Source organism: Geotrypetes seraphini, chromosome 3 (assembly GCF_902459505.1).
Source record: "Geotrypetes seraphini chromosome 3, aGeoSer1.1, whole genome shotgun sequence".
Taxonomy (NCBI): Eukaryota; Metazoa; Chordata; class Amphibia; order Gymnophiona; family Dermophiidae; genus Geotrypetes; species Geotrypetes seraphini.
Genome location: NC_047086.1, coordinates 261,735,917 through 261,756,497, shown reverse-complemented (window position 1 = coordinate 261,756,497; position 20,581 = coordinate 261,735,917). Strand labels below are relative to the sequence as shown.

Here is a 20,581-nt window from a genome sequence, read left to right as displayed (position 1 = left end):
TGTGGGATGTGGATAGAAGAAATGGGGCTCCTTGGTAGAGAGCCCACATATATGTTTACCTCGGTCCTAATATACACTGGCTTTTACAAAGCATTGGTAGAGGTTTCTACTGTGGGCCGTTGAGGTAAATGTTTTGATGCTCATAGGACTCTTATGAGCATCAGAGCATTTACCTTGCTGGCCCGCAGTGGAAACCTCTACCATGGCTTTGTAAAAGAAGACCATAGTAGTAATCCGAACTTATTGACGTGTTGAGACTAAAGTGCAAAAGCATGACCATTAATATGAAACAGAAACATGAAGGCAAGTAAAGGTCAAATGGCCCATCCAGTCTGCCCACCTGTTTTCACAGCTTTAGCGACAATCGCTGTTACCGACCCGATACACAAAATGGCCCACCACGTGTTTTTCCCCTCGATCACCCATTTTCTGATCCGGCCACGCAAATTAGCTAAAACCCCATGCATAATAGCCAAGCGACTGATGGCTAATTCAAATGGGGTTTTAGCAATCATAAAAACTGATTTGTCTAGACCTGTCGGTATCTGTGCCTGGTTTTGTTTTGTTTTTGTTTGATTTTTTTTTAATGGCACAGATATTTTGTGTCCCATAAAAAAATGAAAAAGTCCCCCACTGCCGATGACAGCCCTCCCCAATGACCCCCCTCAACAAATGCGGTACCACCGAGCCACGTACTCCCGAGCAACTGCCCCTCGAACCCAAAATAAATGGCAGGAGGGATGCCCAATCACTCCTGCCATGCAGAACAGCCCTGTGCCATGCCTCCCCTGTGCTAGGTACCCCGGAGCCACTGCCCCCACCAAGTGTGTGGTGCAGTGATTGGATCTATAGCCTCAGCACCCTCGGATTGTGGGTTCAAACCCCACATTACTCCTTGTGACCCTGGGCAAATCACTCAGTCCTTCATAGCCCCAGGCATGTTAGATAGATTGTGAGCCCACCAGGACAGATGGGGATAATACTTGAGTACCTGATTGTAAAACCGCTTAGATAAACCTTGATAAGCAGTATATAAACACCTAATAAACTTGAAACTTGAGAACTTAAAACTTGAACCCCAAAAAATGGCAGAAGGGATGCCCACTCCCTCCTGCCACTGGATGCCTGCCCACCCCCTGAATCCCCTAAAAATGGCAGGAGGGATGCCAACTCCCCATCACCACTGGACACCACCCCCGAACCTCCCTGTACCTTTTTAAAACATTGGAAGCAGGAAGCCCACTCTCACTCTCAGGGGGTCGGGGGCAGTGCCTGGCTTGGGGAGCATGGTATGGTGGGGTTCTGCATGGCAGGAGGGATTGGGTATCCCTCCTGCCAATTTTGGGGGTTTCGGGGGATGGCTGGGGGTCCCTGGTGTAGGGGAGCTTTGCTCTTTTTTTTTTTAATGGGACAGATTGTGCATGTGTAGCACGCACACAATATCTGTGCCATAAAAAAAAGAAGCCCTAAAAGCAGAGACAGGAGGCTGCTTCACCTGTCACTGCTGTTAGGGCTCTGCACATGTGTCAATCGCTCACTGAGTGATTGATTGGTTGTGTTTGCATGCAAATGATTTGCACCTCTGTGCAAATCATTTGCATGCAAACTTGTAAGCGCATCAATCACTGCTGGAGAATCGGCCATAGAATTGGCCAACAGTGATTGAGTCAGTATCTTTAGAGCATCTAGCTCTTGCTCAGCTTAGAGGCAACGGTGGTAGTAAGGTGTATGCAATTAACACCACCCTTAGATCTTATGTCTAGATTCTGGAGATGAGTGGTGGATGTGCAAGGCACATACCATAAATTATGTATGTTTGCCTTGCCACCTACCTGCAAAAAAGTGCATATTTTAGGAATTAATGTAATACAAATAAAAAAATTAAAACAATAATACCATCTTTAATAATAATAATAACAGTTTATATACCGCGATACCGTTAAGTTCTATGCGGTTTACAAAAGATTATTGGGGTACAAGTTGAGTTGACGTACAAGTTGAATTAACTTAAGGGATGTGGGGAACAATTGGGAGAAAGGGCAAGAGAGGGGAAAGAGAGAAGTGGGTCAGTTGTCTAGGTCTTTCGGGAATAGGTGGGTTTTGAGGCGTTTCCTGAATATCTCATAAGTGGTGAGCAATAGGAGTTGTTCTAGGTCTTTACCCCATAGAGCAGCCTGTTGTGAGAGAACAACACTCATGGTGTTTTTTTAGTTTGCATCCTCTAATCGGGGGAGAAACGAAGTGCGAGTGGGAGCTTCTCTTGTGTTTGTTGGCTGAGAAGGAGAATAGGTCAGTGATGTATTTAGGGGTTAGACCGTAGAAAACTTTAAAATAGAGGCAGGCGAACTTAAACTTTACACGAGCTTCCATCGGCAACCAGTGTAGCTGTTTGAAGTATGGCGTCACGTGATCGAACTTCTTTAGACCGAAGATTAGTCTGACTGCAGTGTTTTGCACTAGTTGCAATCGTCGCATATTCTTTTGAGAGATTGATAAGTAGATGATGTTACAGTAGTCGAGTTGACTTAATGCGAGGGATTGTACCAAGATTCTGAAGACAGAGTTATCAAAGTATGCTTTAATGGATTTAAGTTTCCAGAGGGTGAAAAAACTCTTTTTGATTATGGAGTCCACCTGATCTTTCATGGTGAGGCATTGGTCCAGAGTTACACCCAGTATTTTAATGGTGGGCTGTATGGGGTAGTTATGTTTGTTGATGTCTAGTGGGGTTTTGGTGTCAAGAGGGTGCGGTGAAGCGACAAATAATTTTGTTTTCTCAGTATTGAGCTTGAGTTTGAAGTTTGTCGTCCAATGTTCCATCAAGTTTATGGCTTCTGATGCTTTTGGAATTGTTTCCGAGATAGAGTTGGCAAATGGGATAATAATTGTGAAGTCATCAGCGTAACTGAATAATTTTATCCCCAGCTGGGTTAATTGAATGCTCATTGAGGTCATGTAGATATTGAAAAGCAGAGGGGATAGTGGGGACCCTTGCGGAACGCCGGATGGGTTGCTCCAGGTGTTGGAGAGGTCATTGTTGAAGCAAACCTGATAGGTTCGGGACGAAAGGAAACCATGAAACCAGTTTAGCACTTCGCCTCTGATGCCAATAGCGTCTAGACACTATAGCAAATTTGCATGGTCTACAAGGTCAAAGGCAGAGCTAATGTTGAATTGCATGATCAGGGCACTTAGACCTTTGCTTAAAAGTAGGTGCAAGTAATCTAATATGGCCGCAATTACCGTTTCTGTGCTGAAAAGCGGTCTAAAGCCGGATTGAGTCTCATGCAGGAGTGAGAACTGGTCTAGATATTCCATTAATTGGGAGTGTACCAGCCCCTCCATGATCTTTACAAAGAGTGGTATGGAAGCAATTGGTCTGTAATTGGAAACTAGGGCTGACGATTCTTTGCTATTTTTTAGGATAGGGGTTATTATTATGTGGCCTTTGTTGGTGAGGAATTTTTCGTTTTTCAGGTTATGGGCTAAGTAGTGCAGTAGAGATAGTTTAAATTCAAGTGGTGCCACTTTCATGATTTCCGGGGGACATGAGTCCAGGAAGCAGTATGATTTGGAGTATTTGTTGTATAATTTGGTATAGTTATTCCAATCTATGTCTTGAAATGAATCCCAGAACATGTCTGCAGGGGTTTCATTTCCTTGTGTGTTAGCTATAAGGTGTTCATTAGGTTCTTCTGTTGGGCAATTGTTTCTTAGTTTTTGTAATTTTTGAGTCAAAGTGCAGGGCTAGGTTGTTCGCCGAGGGTAATTTAGAGTTGTGTGTGGGTAGAGTGTAGCGGATGGTGTCAAATAGGTTAGTAACCAGATTGAACAGCTCTTTTGTATTAACACCTCGTGAGTTGTTGCAGGATGAATTGATTTTGTTTGAGTAAAATGCTTTGCGTTTATCTTTTATTAGTTGTTTGTAGGTTTTTATATTGGCTCTCCAATTGTTACGGTCTGATAAATCTCCTGTTTTTTTCCATTTTCTTTCTAGACGTCTGGCTAACTGTTTCATTTTTAGGAGATCGATGTCGAACCATTTGTTATGTTTATTTGCATTACTTTTACTGGTATTTTTAGGTGCAATGTTGTCTAAAATAGAGGTGTTGGTAGTGGTCCAGTGATCCCAAAAATCAGCTTCTTCCTTTACCTCTGCTTGAAGTTTATATTGCGCCCAGTAGTTATCTGGGTTGATGTGGCCTCTCGTGAGATATTCTTTTTTTATTTTTGGATGGGTAATTTATTTTCGTTGGAACCAGATTAGCTTTAAGTAGAAAGTGAAGTGATCGGACCAGATGTCGTGGCACCAGGTGCCTCCTGGTAATGAGATGGTGGGGTCTGGGAGTTCCTTTGTGGACATGGCTACTACGTCTAGATGGTGGCCTTTTTCGTGAGTTTGTGCGGAGGGAGGGAGGTTGTAGTTAAGTAGGGATAGGAAGTTTTTGAATTCTTTTGTGTCTGTGTTGTCCTGTTCATCGAGATGTATGTTTATGTCTCCTGCGATAATATTGTAGGAGGAACTAAAAGAGTTGTGTAGGACGAATTCGCAAAAGTCCTCTTTGGCTTTTGACCAACTTTTCGGTGGGACGTAGAATAGTATGCATGAGAGGGAATCTTCTAAGTGGATGTTACTGATTTTACAGGCAAGGATTTCTAGTTGGTTGGATGTTTTGGAGTCCATAAGTTCGAACTCGAATCCTTCTTTGAGAAGAATTGCTAATCCTCCTCCTTTTTTTCCCTCGTAGTTTAGTGTAAGGATTTTCAAATTGTCAGGAAGGAGATCGGTAATTATTGGGTCATCTTCAGACAGTAGCCAAGTTTCAGTTAGAAAGAGGCAGGCTAGTTGCTTGCTGATGATCCAATCTTTGATTAGAAAGGCCTTGTTCCTGACTGATCTAGTGTTAAGATAAGCACAGGGGATAATAGCTGATGTGATGGGATTGGTGTGGGTAATGGTTCTTATGGGTTTTATTACCCTTGTTCTTTTTTTGCGGGTGCGTTGATGTGTTCTTGGTTTGAGATAATGCTAATGTTATATGTATTGTCTTCTTGTGGAATTGGGATGTGCGTGGTCAATAAAGCGGGGAAATGAGTAAATTGTAGTTGTGGGTAGAGAATATAAATCTATTTGATGCTAATACTTAGCATGTAGAGTAGTAATGTTAGTAAGAGGTTCATGGTTGGATTGTAGATGGGTTAGGGTGGAAAAGGAGATAAGTTAAGTGGAGGTTGGTTTTGAGACGTCTCTGACCGTATAGCATCTAACAGTGCATTCATCTAACAGTACATGCATCTAATAGTACATACCATTAAGTTCTTCATGCATCTAACAGTGCATGCCATTAACATTAACAGTACTTGTCATTAATAGTTTTCATGCGACTATCAGTACCTGTTCCTAGCGACACATGCGTCTAACATTACATGTCGTTAATATTAACTGTGCATGAGCTTAACGGTTTTTTCATGCGACTATCTATACCTGCTCCTAACAATACATGCATCTAACAGTACATGCTACTAAGTTCTTCATGCGTCTAGTAGTGCATGCCATTATCATTAACAGTACATGCCACTAACAGATTAGCATGCAGTTTAACATGCCACTAGCAGTTTAACATGCGACTTTCAGTATAAAATTTCTATTTATACTCTCACGGCCCGGTGGAGCAGGCTCCCGACGCGCCCCCTGGGCCCGCCGCTGCACAAACTAAAGAAGAGCCCTGCTGGCTCGGGGGGGGGGGGGGCGGAGCAGTGCTCAGACGCCTCGGTGGAGCAGGCTCCCGGTGTGCTTCCTGGACCAGCTGCAGCACTGACTGAAGAAGAACCCCGCTGGCTCGGGGGGGGGGGGGGCGGGGCTGCACTCGCACGTCTCGGTGGAGCAGGCTCCCGATATGCTTTTAAATTCAAGTCCCCCGCTGGTCTGGGAGAGGGGCAGAGCAAGGGCTCCCACGCTCAACTCTCACCAGGAACTCCTGCTGGTGGATGGAGGGGATCCGGTGTAGGCTGTGCGCCATTGGCGCTGTTGATTTTTAAATTCGAGTCTCCCACTGGTCTGGGAGAGGGGCGGAGCAAGGGCTCCCACGCTCAACTCTCCCCAGGAACTCCTGCTGGTGGCTGGAGGGGGTCCGGTGTAGGCTGTGCGCCGTTGGCGCTGTAGATTTTTAAATTCGAGTCCCCCGCTGGTCTGGGAGAGGGGCGGAGCAAGGGCTCCCACGCTCAACTCTCCCCAGGAATTCCTGCTGGTGGCTGGAGGGAGTCCGGTGTAGGCTGTGCACCGTTGGCGCAGTAGATTTTTAAATTCAAGTCCCCCGCTGGTCTGGGAGAGGGGCGGAGCAAGGGCTCCCACGCTCAACTCTCCCCTGGAACTCCTGCTGGTGGCTGGAGGGGGTCCGGTGTAGGCTGTGCGCCGTTGGCGCTGTAGATTTTTAAATTCGAGTCCCCCGCTGGTCTGGGAGAGGGGCGGAGCAAGGGCTCCCACGCTCAACTCTCCCCAGGAACTCCTGCTGGTGGAGGAGCTTGCTCACACGCCGAACCCCGGAGGAAGAGAGGTGGCCTGGAAGCCCTGGAGATGACAGCCACGGTGCGAGCAGGCAAAAGGCAGGAGCAGGCGAACGGCTCAACTGCCACAGTTCAGGAGGGTTCCCGGCTGCTTCTGGGGGGCGGAGCTTGCTCACACGCCAAGCCCCGGAGGAAGAGAGGTGGCCTGGGAGTCCCAGAGGTGTCAGTTGCGGTGCGAGCAGGGAACAGGCAGGAGCAGGTGAACGGCATAAAAGAAATAATAGATAACTTATTTTTAACTAAAAGCTAGATATAAATCAGTTTGCCTTTGCTGTCTTGCATTTTTAAGCTATATATGCAATCATGTAATTCCTGAAGTTTGACATCAGTTTTTTTTTCTCCTCCTAAAGTCATGGGAATGACTGAAGCTTGAAAACTAGCATTCCATCTAAATATAAACCTCAGCAAAGCAAAATCTGGCCATTTTGACTTCAGCATAGATTTTTCCAGCTTAGCCAATCTGACTTTCAGAGAAGCCAAAATGACCATGCAAATCTATGCAAACTCTTATATGCAAGTATGTCTCATCAATATTCATTGTGAATATTCTGAAAGCCAGATTAGCTAGTTTGTTTCAGGCAAGGTACTAGGCTAAGAACTACTCACACCAAAACAGCTTGCTCTGCCTCAATATCTGTCTATTACAGTAAAAAAACAAAAAAACAAACAACAACCAGTCTGGAAATTATTATTTTTCTTTTAGTTCTATAATATGAGTATAATAGACAATTTGCTTTGCATGTTCAATGAAATAGACATTTCAAGATTATTGATAAAAATAAGTGATCATTAGATGGATCATGTTTGATATAATATGCAGCATTTAGATATTATAAGTCAGCACAGAGTCTGAGATCATGCCGTAGGGCATGGTCTAATTTATATTATTCATAACATGAATCCCAGGAAAGAACCATTAACTAGAGGTTTATTAGACTTCATTTCACTGCTATTCAGCACCATGGTCAGCTCCTTTTGACAGACAGACTTCCAGAAAGCACCTGAAAATCTGTAGCACTTTACAAATATTAGAAATATGCCCTTTTTTGAGACTTTAAAGTGGTACTAGAAGACCTCTGAAAATTTAAAAAAAAAAAAAAAAAGGGGGGGGGATTTTCTTACAGGTACAAAACAAGGCAAAATCTGTGTATTTACTGTAGTGATATCATATGTTGTATTGCTGTTGGGGCACTAGTAAATGCATGTTTGACATTTGCAGCAGTGTGGCTCTTCTGAATCTTGTGCCATTGCTAAGCTGGTTTTTCTTTGGTCAGCTACCAACCTCATAAAGTATCTACATGTTGAAACATATCATGGGAGTGAGGTCTAATTGTTTAACAAAACTTTTATGACCTGTTATGGGGGCTAATGTTCTGCTCCAATCTCTGTTGCTTAACTTTGTCAGTGAGTGAACAGAACAGAATAATGCAATTTCTTCATAAGAACATAAGAATTGCCGCTGTCAGACCAGTGGTCCATCGTGCCCAGCAGTCTGCTCACGTGGCGGCCACCAAGACAAAGACCAGTGCTCTAAATGAGTCCAGTCTCACCTGCGTATGTTCCAGTTTAACAGAAACTTGTCCAACTTTGTCTTGAATCCCTGGAGGGTGTTTTCCCCTATAACAGACTCCGGAAGAGCATTCCAGTTTTCTACCACTCTCTGGGTGAAGAAGAACTTCCTTACGTTTGTACGGAATCTATCCCCTTTCAACTTTAGACAGTGCCCTCTCGTTCTCCCTACCTTGGAGAAGGTGAACAATCTGTCTTTATCTGCTAAGTCTATTCCCTTTAGTATTTTGAATGTTTCCGATCATGTCCCCTCTCAGTCTCCTCTTTTCAAGGGAGAAGAGGACCAGTTTCACTAATCTCTCATTGTACAGCAACTCCTCCAGCCCCTTAACCATTTTAGTTGCTCTTCTCTGGACCCTTTTGAGTAGTACCGTGTCCTTCTTCATGTATGGCGACCAGTGCTGGACGCAGTACTCCAGGTGAGGGCATACCATGGCCTGGTACAGTAGCATGATAACCTTCTCTGATTTGTTCATGATCCCCTTCTTAATCATTCCTAGCATTCTGTTCGCCCTTTTCGCCACCGCCACACATTGCGCGGACGGCTTCATCGATTTGTCGATCAGAACTCCCAAGTCTTTTTCCTGGGAGGTCTCTCCAAGTACCGCCCCAGATATCCTGTATTCGTGCATGAGATTTTTGTTACCGACATGCATCACTCTACACTTATCCACGTTGAACCTCATTTGCCATGTCGATGCCCATTTCTTGAGCTTGATTATATCATGTTGCAGATCTTTTCAATCCCCCTGTGTTTTCACTACTCTGAATAACTTCCTATCGTCTGCAAATTTAATCACCTCACTCGTAGCAATGTCCAGATCGTTTATAAAGATATTGAAGAGCATGGATTCAAGCACGGAGCCCTGCGGCACCCCACAGGTGACATTCTTCCAGTCCAAGTATTGTCCATTTACCCCAACTCTCTGTTTCCTATGCTCCAGCCAATTTTTAATCCACGTGAGTATTTCACCCTCGGTTCCATGGCTCGCAATTTTCCGAAGTAGTCGTTCATGTGGAACCTTGTTGAATGCCTTCTGAAAATCCAGATATACAATGTTAACCAGGTCGCCCGTATCTATCTGCTTGTTTACTCCCTCGAAGAAGTGCAGCAAGTTTGTCAAACAAGATCTGCTTTTGCTGAAACTGTGCTGGCTGGTCCTCATCAGACCGTGTCCGTCAAGGTGATCAGTGATGTGGTCCTTTATCAGCATCTCTACCATTGTTCCTGGTACCAAGGTTAGACTCACCGGTCTGTAGTTTCCTGGATCTCTCGAACCTTTTTGAAGATCAGCGTAACATTCGCCACCTTCCAGTCTTCCAGAATCTTTCCCGATTTGATCGACAGATTGGTTATTAGTTGAAGCAGTTCAGCTATAGTCCCTTTCAGTTCCTTGATGACCCTCAGATGGATGCCATCCTGTCCTGGAGATTTATCATTCTTAAGCCTATTGATCTGCCTGCATACCCCTTCTAGACTGACCATCAACCCTGTCAGTTTCCCGTCTTCGTTTCCAGTATATAGCCTGATGGGTTCCAGTATGCTGTGTATATCCTCTTCGGTAAATACAGACGCAATAAATGTGTTCAGTTTGTCGATGATTGCTTTGTCCTCCTTTAGAACTCCCTTTATTCTATGGTCATCCAACGATCCCACCGCTTCCTTCGTGGGTCATTTCCCCTTAATATATTGAAAGAACGGCTTGAAGTTTTTCGCTTCCTTGGCTATTTTTTCCTCATAGTCTCTTTTGGCCCTTTTTACCGCCTTATGGCACCTGCTTTGATGTTGTTTGTGCTTATTCCAGTTTTCGTCCATTCTTGACCTTTTCCATTCCTTAAATGAAGTTTTCTTGTCTCTGATCACTTCCTTCACCTCTATAGTGAGCCTTGCCGGTTCCTTGTTCTTTTTCCTCTTGGATCCCTTGTTGATACGTGGTATATATAGATTTTGCGCCTTGGTGGCTGTGTCCTTAAAAAGGGACCAAGCTTGCTCTATCGTTTTTACAGTGCTTATCCTCTTCTTAACCTTCTTCCCCACCATGAGTCTCATCCCTTTGTAATTCCCTTTTCGGAAGTTCAGTGCCATGGCTATCATTCTGGACTGATGTTTCACCCCTGCGTCCAGGTCGAAGTGGATCATGTTGTGATCGCTGTTTCCCAGCGTCCCTTCTACTTCTACACCTTGTGCCGGTCCTCGCAGTCCATTTAGAATTAAGTCCATAATTGCATTTTCTCTTGTATTTTCCTTGACTAGTTGTTCCAGGAAGCAATCGCCTACAGAATCCAGGAACTTGTCTCCCTAGCGCAGCCGGAGGTGCCTAGGTTCTAGTCTATCCCCGGATAGTTGAAGTTCATTAATTGTTCTTAGAATAAAAAGTGGTAGATGATGCCTCTGTGATGTTTTCATAATCTGTAATACATGCAAATGAAAATACAATAAAAGTGATTCTAAAATTTCTATTTTATAGGCAAGAATAGACTTCCACAGATTAATTATTGGTCCACAGTACATGAATTATTACCTTGGGGCTGTAGGAAATGAAATTGTGAGAGTCTTTAATGCTGCAAAGTAAAAAAAAATTAGTGGAGATAAAAACTGAAATATGATTGCAAGGGAAAAAATGAATAGTCTCCCTTGCTCTTAAGACCGTATTGATTAAATTGCCCCTTACTATGCTATAAGTGAGTCTTTGGTAATTACTATAACTGTCACTAAGAGTCTGGTATTAATAATGTTATGTAGTAGCTGTAGACATTTTAAAGAGTGGTTAGCTCCAGAGCACTAGACATTTAAAAACTGACTACATCTGATATCTATTCATTGGGACTATAAGATGAGCTTTTAAAAAGCAATGATGCCCCACCTGGTCTTCAGCGGCCACCTAGTTAGTCTGATTTTCAGGATATGCAAAGTGACTATGCATGAGAGAGATCTGCAGGCAGGTAGTCACCTCTTCGCAGGTGCCATGACGCCAAACAGGATGAACCTGTTCTATAACAGCATCTGGTAATCCAGATTCTGTTGTAGGATACTAGCGTAACTCAGCATCAGTATGCCTAACATTTATGTGCATGCTGTTGTACCAGACATAGGCCTGGTGTAACTGCAGTCATGTAGATACAACAGAGTTACATACAAATGACAGCATTCTTTAAGTAGCACATGTAAGTGTCAGCTCCATCCATGTCCCAATCATGTGAATTCTCACCTTTTTTTTACATGCTGTGGCCCAAAGTCTGTATTGTGTAACCCAAGTTGCACACTGAAATCTCTGCACAGCACAGATTTGAGCTTGCAACTTAATTGTTTAACAAGCTAATCAGTGCCTACACCTTGAAACATTTTTGAGATATAACTATTGACATGTAGCCCATATTTTGAAGCAGGGGTAGACTGACCATTAGAACAATAGGGCAGTGCCCAAAGGCCTACAGCAGTAAGGGGCCCACTCTCTCCTGACCTCCATCTGATTTACTGTATGTACTTAAATATAAATCCATCTGAATATAAACTGAGGTAACCTTTTTTCTCTTAACCCCCCCCCTTTCCTTTTTTTGAACTACAATATAAACCGAGGGTTTATATTCAAGTGCCCTGCCCTGCCAGGCTCTGCACTACTCATCTTTGATGCCCATTGCAGGCCACTTCCTGGACCTGCCTTAAGCACCAGTAGTCCAGCGGTGAGTCGGGTCAGGAGCAATACCTCCCACATCCTGTCCCAGCCGAATCTGAACTATCCAACCTCCCTCCCACCCTCTGGACCTCTATATCCTACTTTGAAAGCTCTGGTGGTCCAGCGGTGAACTGGGGCAGGAGTTATCTTTCTATGCTCCTGTCCCATGCAGAGCCTCTATTGAAAATGGCTGTCATGAGTTCCTGTGATCTTGCGAGATTGCCATGGGAACTTGCAGCAGCCATTTTCTATATCAGCTCTGCATAGATCAGAAGTGTAGGAAGATTGCTGCTGCTCTGGTTCACCACTGAACTGCTAGGACTTTCAGGGTAGGTTGTAGAGGTCCAGGAGGCAGGAGGAAGGTAGGATGGTTTAGATTTAGCCAGGCGGGACACGAGGGGGATCACTATTATCCCAGATCACCACTGGACTACCAAGGCTTAAGGCAGACCCAGGAGAGGCTGCAGTGGGTCTGGGCAGAAGGGGGGGGGGTGCACAGCTGTAGACTCAAATATAAACAGAGACCTCCATTTTTGAACCCCAAAAAATCTAGGTTATTGGAGTATTTAGGTATAGTATTTATATACCACTTATTGCCTCACATGGTTTACATTCAGGTATTCAAGCATTTTTCCCTATCTGTTCTGGTGGGCTCACACTCTTTCTAATATATCTGGTGCAGTGGGTGATTAAGTTACTTGCCCATGGTCACAAGGAGCAGCATGGGATTTTAACCCACTGTATCACACACTTTTAATAGGTTGCTATGGATCTTGTCTGGGGGCCCAAATTACTGTCAATCCACCCATGATTTGAAAGGTCTACTGTGTTTTTAGAAAGCAAATACAATGTTAATGGTCAGCTGCTATTTATGATATATTACCTCAGACTGTATGTATAATTTGATAAAAATTTGATAACGTTATGTAACAAGTAAAATTATTTGTAACATATTTAACTCTACAAAATTCTGTGTAACAATATGTTTCTTGTAACCTACCTAGAACTCTAATTAATGAGGAATTAGCAGGATATAAGATTGAATGTAGAACAAAGGAAAGGGAACAGAAACCCCACGTTGGGATATAAGATTGCACATGACATAATTATTCAATATAATTTTTGATTGAGCTTTACTTTTTCTGGTGAAGAAGGTGGTGTAAATCTTTCTACCAATATTTTTCTGTATAAAAATGAAAAGTCTAGTGGAGAAGTCCCATGATACAATAAAGAGATCATCTACTGCAGAGCTTGGCTGTCACAAAGCTGATGTCTGGCAGTGTTAGTCATTTGTCATCGTAATGAATTTGAATAATGTGATGCTGTAGGCAATCCGTAGGGGTACAGCAAAGAAGGCTGCATATGAGAACTGAAGAAAGAAACAAGAAATGACGGAGATTGAGAATCATTGTGCTAATGGCCCTTGAGAAGTGTCAGATTTAATGGACTTTTTCAAAGTATTACTTTTGGTTGTAACTGTCAAGCCAGCGAGTGGCAGTTGAACTTCAACATGTGTTTCAACAGTGCCACAATTCAGCTGTCATTAGCACAGCTATAATAATAATATCAGGCAACAATGGGTCAATCCATTGTATTGCCTTTCACATACTATGTACCATTGTTTCCATAGTGTGAGAATGACTTGTAATCTAAACAGTAAGGGCATAATATTGACCCATAAGCAAAATGCTATAGACAGGGTGCATGTATCATGTACTATGGGAAGTAACCTGTACTGATTCACCTAGTTCAGCTATTTCCAACCTAGTCCTCAGGGCATATCTTGTTGCATCGGGTTTTCAGAATGCCCACAATGAATATTCATGAGCTGGATTTGGATGCAATTGAGGCAGTGCATGCAGATCTATCTCATGCATCTTTATTGTAGATATTCTGAAAAATCAATGGGACTAGGTATGCCCTGAGGACTAAGATGTGAATGACTGATCTAGTTCAAGCAATAATTGGTTGGCATTTTCAGTCTTATTCAACCTGTATTCTGGTGGGAAAGTTTGTATCTACAGCTTGAGTCAACAAATTATGGATGGCTGTTGTAATGTTTTCATTGTACTTTAAATTCCATTTTACACAAGGAAATGAGCTCTTGAAGTACTGCCCACACTCAAAGTGTCTAAAGCTTCCCATTCTCTCAAATTATGTACAGACATTCTAGAGGGCAGAGTTTGATTATATACAGTTTTGCCTGAAGTTACATTGGAAGGAGGGAATCGGCCAGAAGTAGGTCCCGGAACAAACCTGTGATGATGCCTCTTCGTCCGCGAAGCTCCTAAGAGGCTGGAAGGCCTGGGGCAGGAGGCAAAGGAGCTGACCCAGGGGAGTCACAGGTTTAAAAAAATTTTTTCTTCCAGTTTTGACCCATGCTTGGGAGCCAGGGAGGGAGAATGTGAGGAAGGGGGGCTGTTGGACCCACGATAGGGAGGGATAAGGGCTGCTGGACCTGCGATCATGAAGGGAACTGCTGACCAGGAGGGTTGAGAAGGGAGGCAACTCACGGCAGATCCTTTACTGTGGGAACAAGGCCACTTACTGCTCTGCTCTCCTTTACCAACAACAAACAACCAATTTTTTTTTTTCCCGGTCCTGTGAGTTTGCTGCAGCTAGCCGCAGGAAACAGTCCCTGTCATTCTGTATTTGAGTGTTCAGTCTTCACTGAATTATTAACGCTAGTAGGGTCAAACAGCAGATGCATCCGTGTACGTTGCAAACTTTGTCTGTTGGCTTCTAAGAAGATCTACAGCTGTGCAATCGATGATACAGCAAATCTTAAGAAACACCTGGGAACATGCAAGTCTTCTCAGTGGTCAAGTCACCAGAATTCATTTAGTTGGTCACTGGTCTTCAACCAGGCAAAACCATATTGACTTGCAAGGCTCTTAATGGACACACTGAGGACCAGTATCATAAGATGACAGATGACCTTCAGAATAAGCTGTCACTTGTGACTGAAGTATGCACATCAGCTGACATATGGACCTCCCACAACAAAAGCTTTTTTGGAGTTACTGTACCCTGGATCGAGATCAGCACATTGGGATGAAAGTCTGCAAATCTGGCATGTTCACGTTTGCGAGGATGACATACTTTCAACCTGATTGCATCTACACTCGAGAAGATCCACTCCAAATTTCATATCACTGACAAAGTTCTCGGTATAGTTACTGACAATGGATCAAACTTTGTTAAGGTGTTCAAGGTGTTCTCAGAGACAGAAACAACAGTCGTAGAACCAACACAAGTTGTACCCTCACAAATCGACAAGGAAAGGTGATCTTCACAAACATTGCAGACATCCTAGACAAATAAACAGATGTAGAAGTAACAGAGTGTGCACTTCCATCTCATCATCATTCTTAGTACCCACACAATGAACTTGATTGCTGTGTCTGATTCAGAAGGGGCCAATAAAGATGCAAATTATAAGAAGTTAGTCATAGAACCTTGGCAAAATGCAGTACCCTCTAGAACAAGTGCAGTAAAAGTTCACAGGCAGCTGGAATAGTGTATGAAATTTCGGAAACCACATTTGCTGTACCAAATGTTACTAAATGGAATTCATTGTATTATGCTGTTAGCAAAGTGTATTCTATTGTGGAGAAGTCTGAAACTGTGCTCTATGACATCTGCTCCATGACATCTGTGAAAAGCTTTCCATTTAAACAAAATTGCTTTCATGGCAGAGTATGTTAAGATGATGAAACCGATTGCTGTGGCACTGGACACACTGCAGGCTGAAGACTGGTGTTTCATGGGAGTTCTTCTGCCAAGGGTTTCTTCCCTGTGTGCACATCTTAACTCCATTAGGCCTTTGCTCAAATTTGCCAGCCCACTTGTTGATACTCTAATGAATGGAATCATTAAGCGCTTTGGTCCACTTGAAGCTAAGGATGATTTGATAGTAGCAAGTGTTTCACAACCACAATTCAAGCTGCGCTGGATCTAGTCAGTTGCTACCAGAGCTCTTGCCAAATATTTGCTGATGCTGCAAACACAACTTTCTAATGCAGCATCAACTTCCAGTGAAGGCACCAGCTTCTTCTGCTTCTATGAATCAAATACAGTAAAACCTTGGTTTGTGAGAATAATTCGTTCTGAAATCATGTTTGTAATCCAAAACACTCATATATCAAAGTGAATTTCCCCATAAGAAATAATGGAAACTCAGACAATTTGTTCCACAACCCAAAAACTTTAATACAAAATATTGTATGTACTCGTATTGCAAGACCTCGCTCATTTAGAACAGTTACTACACTCCTGCAGTGTCAGACAGAGAAGAACCATTGGCTCAATTGTAATGATATGTGTATACTATATATACTTGTATTGCAAGACATTGCTTGTTTATCAAGTTAAAATTTAATAAAATATTTTGCTTACCAAGTTACTTGCAATCCAAGGTTTTACTGTGAAGGGGACAAAGCTAGACCTCTTCTTGAATGATACTGCACATGATATATCCAAAACTGGAAAAGTGCACTAAAATTTCGGTATCATAGAAACAAAACCAGTTCACCACTGCTTATATGCTCAAACCACACTTGTTCCTCAGAATGCCACACAAAAAAATAGTGTGGTAGCCATCCTCACTGGAACTTTTTATAATGTGATATTTTGAACAAGTGTGCAGCTATTTACATTTTAAGTTATAATAATTTATGATAATAATTTATAAAGTGTCAGTGCTTATATATATAAAACATACTAAACGATTTCAAGTTATTCAGTGCATGATAGTAACTTAGCTTTCAACCTCATTCCCCACCGACGCGTTTCAAATTTTTCTTCAGGGTCGGGGACATAGAGAGCTGCAAGAAATTAAATTGAATAACTTGAATCGTTTAGTATGTTTTATATATAAGCACTGAGGACGGCTACCACACTATTTCTTTGTGTGGCATTCTGAGGAATAAGTGTGATTTGAGCAGTCATGATATATCCAGTCACCAGCAATATCCAACTGTGAAAGAAGTGTTTATTCTGAAGAATATGAGCCTTCCATCAAGAGCACCAGTGGAGAGACTCTTCAGTATTGGTGGACAGATTCTTACACCATGCAGGAACGCTCAAAGCCAATAAGAAACTCATTTGAAAATAAAGTACTCGTTGTTGTAATGTTCATATAATTCATATAGTTATAATTAATAACCTAAGTAACTATTAACTACCTAGTTAATTTTTATAGTAACTAGTAAAGTAACTATTTACATTTAGGGCTCCTTTTACAAAGGTGTACTAGCGTTTTTAGTGCCCTTAGTGAAGAGTAACTGACATTAGTAACTAGTTACTTTTTATCCCATGCAACAAGTAACGGTAATTAGTTACTATTTACAGTAACTAGCACAGCACTGAGTTACATCCAACATTTCTCCCTCTCATCTCTCTCTTCCCGATGCATCTGTGCCTCACTCCTCTCCCACCACCATGTCCAATATTTCTCTCTTCCTCCCTATGCCTAACAGTTCTTCTCTTTCTTCATTTCTCCATGTGCACCATCTCTCTTTCCCTCTCACTCAGACATCTATGCCCAACAATTCTCCCTTTCTATTCGCTCACCCACCGCAGCATCTCTTTCCCTCACTCCCTCCATTCTTCATCCTACTGTATGTCCCAAGTTCATGCTCCCCTCCCTCCCTCCATTCTATGGCCCAAGTTCATGCTCCCTCCCTCTTTACTTCCATCCTTTGTCTGAAGTTTGTACTCCCTCCCTTCCTTCTGGGACCTAATGTTCCTCCTCTCACTCATGTGCCAAAGTGTTTCTCTCCCTCCCTCCCTCTATTCTGTGTCCCAAGTTCATGCCTTCCTCCTGCTGGTGTTTACCTGTTTTGGCTGGCTCCTTCCTCCCAGCTTCACTTCTCTTCACAAAGCAGCAGCTGTGGTTCCTACATGTGGCCCGCTTCTGACCCGGAAGCCTTCCCTCTGAGGGAAGGCTTCTGGGTCAGCCGTGGGCTGTGTGTAGGAGCCACAGCTTTCGCCTTTGTGAACAGAAGTGCAGCTGGAAGGAAGGAGCCAGCCAGAGTAGGTAAACATCCATGAGAAGGAGGCATGAACTTGGGACACAGAATAGAGGGAGGGAAGGACAAAGAGGGGTGCATTGGGACACAGAAGGGAAGAAGAGGGGTGCATTGGGACATGGAAGGGAGAAACAGGATGCCGGTTCGTAAGTATGAGTCTGACATAAGTCAGACGTTCTTAACTCGGGGACTGCCTGTAATCAAAACTACTTCTTGTTTTTGATGGAAACACCACCTACAGAGAAAGCAGGCACAAACCTCTAAAGCAGGGTTGTTCAATGGCGATATTCAAGGGCCGCAATCCAGTCTGGTTTTCAGGATTTCCCCAATGGATTTGCATGAGATATATTTGCATGCACTGCTTCCATTGTATGCAAATAGATCTGATGCATATTCATTTGGGAAATCCTGAAAACCCAACCTGGCGAGGGCTGAGGTTGGATGCCCGTGCTCTATAGGTTATTTTTCGTTAGGCAATAATGAAAACAAGATTATTTGTATAAGTGTAAAACCATTCTGGCCTGATATTCAAAACACTTACCTGAGTAGCAGCACCTGCTGCCTGGATGAGTGCCACTGACTGGAATCATTCATCAATTTTGGAGGAAATTATCTAGATAATGCTGCTAAAAATCATTACAAGTCTTTTTGGTACATGAGTGGAGCAAGAGGAGAATAAGAAATTATGGAGATAACGGCAATATTCAGAAAGTTGCTGCTCTAAATTCTTCAGATAGTGACACAGAATATCACTGCTATCCGGATAACTCTGGTGATCAGTGGCATACCTGGATATTCAATGCTATTGGATAGTAACTATCCTTCATATCTCAGAATATGTTTAAATGCTGACCACAGAGTTTAAAAACTGACCTAATTTATAATTCTGTAAGTACAGGAACGTTAATCAGCATATCAGAGAACTGAAGGAAAGGAACCACATTAAGCTAAGGATTAAGATTAGCAATAAAAAGGGAAAACCTCTATAGAATGGGTTAATTGGGTTAATTTGTTGTAAGCAATACATATCACCATCACTCTGTTTCAAGGCCTAATCATGGTAGTGAAGCAACAACATCAACATGTCCCAAGCAAAGGTTACAAAGGCCGCAATAGATCCAATCACTTTGTCAGATTATGGTGGAATTTGGATTGAATTTAAAATGGAGGAGGGAGGTATTTCATAGCAATGTATTGGAATATGTCTATATTTCAGGTTTGTAAAGGGTTGGGGGGATAATGATGAACTTTTAAAATTTGTTGGTCAAAGGTATGTTTTTATGGTTGATATCTTTCAAATGTATACATTTGTATTGCACTGTTCATATTGGAAAATAATAAAAAAGTTTACAAAAAAAAGAAAAGAAAATGGATGAGCAAGATTACAGTAGACCTGTCTGGAGATTCAATAATACATATGCTTGCAGATTCTAACTTTATTGAGGAATTTGAATTAAAAATTACTGAATACTTTCACCTTAATACCTCAGATGAAATCTCTTTAGAAACCTTATGGAACGCTTTTAAAGCAACTATGAGAGAGCAAATAATTTCATATTCGGCACATGTCAGGAAACAACTCAATAAAGAATTTTCAAATTTGGAGCAAAATATTAAAGACTTGGAGTCACAATTGGCCTTGAAGTGGGACCAAACTACCTTACAGGCCCTCTTAAAAGCTAAATATAAATACAATGAGATTTCCTCTCAATTGGCTAGGAAAGAGCTGTTCTCTCAGCTGGCTCTATATTAAGGAAACTCAAATAAAGTGGGAAGAGTATTAGCTAATTACCTTAAAGTTAAAAATGGGGAAACTCATTCTCAAATTGGAATTATCTTAAAACAATTTTGAAATATTATAAAGCTTTGCATTTTTCCGAGTGTTATTCAAATAAAGAACTTGAGAGTTTAAAATTTTTGGAGTTAATTAAGGGGCCTAAAATTCATGAGCATATAAAAGGAACTCTTGGTACGCCTATATCAATGAAAGAATTACAAACAGCATTGAAGTCCCTTAGAGTTGGATCCGCTGCAGGTGGTGAAGGTTTCACTGTAGAGTTTTACAAATCATTCCAAAGTACCCTATTACCTCATCTATTAAATTTATATCAGATTCAATTGACTAAAAGTTGCATTATAGGTACTATGGCAGAATCTTTAACTATAGTTTTGCCGAAGCCAAATAAAGACCCTATGTTAGTTTCAAATTACAGGCCTATTTCTTTGATTAATGTGGATGGGAAACTTCTGGCTAAGTTATTAGCTTTGCGCTTGGCCAAGGCTCTCCCTTATATTATTGGTATACACCAAACAGGGTTTGTTGCTCAAAGGCATTCTTCAAACAACACCAGGCTGGCTTTTCACAGGTTAAATTTAACAAAAGCCATGGATGCAGAGAAGGCCTTTGGTCGGGTGGAATGGACCTTTATGTATCAAGCAATGGATTGGTTTGGTATTGGTTCAGGATTTATACAAATGATTCAAGCCTTGTATAGTTCCCCTTCTGCCAGATTATAAATAAATAATACTTTTTTGGAACGTTTCTGTCTGGAGAGGGGAGTTAGACAAGAATGTCCGTTATCTCCTTTACTGTTTGATATTGTTTTGGAACCCTTGTTATTAGCTATACAACAGGCAAAGGAGATCCAGGGTATTCCTTACGCAGATCGGGAATACAAGGTCTCTGCTTATGCTCATTTGAGGAATCCTGAAACAACCATTTCACATTTACTTGAATTGATT

At 42.2% G+C, this 20,581-nt stretch overlaps 1 protein-coding gene across 1 annotated transcript in view; it reads left to right on the top strand.

The window, feature by feature from the left end:
- The window catches only part of CRIM1 (cysteine rich transmembrane BMP regulator 1), a 1,144,468-nt gene that overhangs the window by 707,190 nt on the left and 416,697 nt on the right, over positions 1–20,581 (top strand). The window lies entirely within an intron of this gene.